This window comes from Urocampus carinirostris, chromosome 3 (assembly GCF_059441175.1).
Source record: "Urocampus carinirostris isolate Australia breed hairy pipefish chromosome 3, RoL_Ucar_1.0, whole genome shotgun sequence".
Classification (NCBI taxonomy): domain Eukaryota; kingdom Metazoa; phylum Chordata; class Actinopteri; order Syngnathiformes; family Syngnathidae; genus Urocampus; species Urocampus carinirostris.
The window spans coordinates 22,414,164-22,415,241 of record NC_142351.1 but is presented as its reverse complement, the minus strand read 5'-3'; the positions used below and the strand labels follow the sequence as shown (position 1 = coordinate 22,415,241).

General features: G+C 50.4%; 1 pseudogene; it reads right to left on the bottom strand.

Moving 5' to 3' along the window:
• Window positions 1-302: 302 nt before the first annotated feature.
• LOC148369174 (5.8S ribosomal RNA) lies at window positions 303-447 on the bottom strand (annotated as a pseudogene).
• Window positions 448-1,078: the final 631 nt, after the last annotated feature.

Genomic DNA, 1,078 nt, shown 5'->3' with positions numbered 1-1,078 from the left:
AAAACCACCCGCGACATTTTTTTTTTTAATTATTATTTTTTAGACCCGGTTAATGGGGAACAAAACCACCCGCAAAAATGAAAATCTGCGAAGTAGCAACGACCCTTCAAAAAGAAAAAAAAAAAAAAAAAATTTTTTTTTTTAATTATTATTTTTTAGACCCGGTTAATGGGGACTAAAACCACCCGCTAAAAGTGAAAATCTGTGAAGTAGCTACGCCCCTTCCAAAAAAAAAAAATAAAAAAAATCTTAACTCATCTCATTATCTGCACCGCTTGTCCTTATTAGGGTAGCGGGGGGCTGGAGCCCATCCCAGCCATCTCCGGGCAGTGGGCAGGGGACACCCTGAACTGGTTGCCACCAATCGCAGCTGCAAATCACATTAGTTCTCGCAGCTAGCTGCGTTCTTCATCGACGCACGAGCCGAGTGATCCACCGCTAAGAGTCGTACAGCTGGGCGATTTTATGTCCACCCGGGACGATCGGAGACAAATTCACGACAGGGTTTTTTACTTGCGCCGCACCGCGGGTGCCGTTCGGTCGCTCCCACGAACGAGCCCCTAAACCGCGGCGCGGGTACTTTCGGGCGCGATACGCACGACACCGACACAGTTACGGGGGTCCCGCGCACGTCCGCCGCCTTTCGCCCGCCACACGTGGACGGCCGGCTGTCGTCGCGCCGCGCTACTGGGGTCGTCGGACGAGCGGGCTCCCCCCAGTTACAGGGGTAGCCCGATCACGCCCGCCGCGTCCGCCAAACTCATTCCGTCGCGCGGCCCGGGAGTGACCTCTGCCGACTGCCCCACCCCCTCCCCCGTTCCATCCAGCCAGCCGCCTTATCCCGCGTCTGCTGACGTCCCCCCGAAAAAACCTGCAAAAAGTGAAAATCTGTGAAGCAGCGACGGCCCTTCAGAAAAAATATATATATATAGATATATATTATCACAAATCAAACTATCACTTACATTTGTCACTTACGATGCTTAGAATAGAATTGAAGAATATAATAGAATTTATTGTCATTGCAACATGTGAAACGCACGGCAAATTCAACATTCATCTCTGGTACTGTGACTAA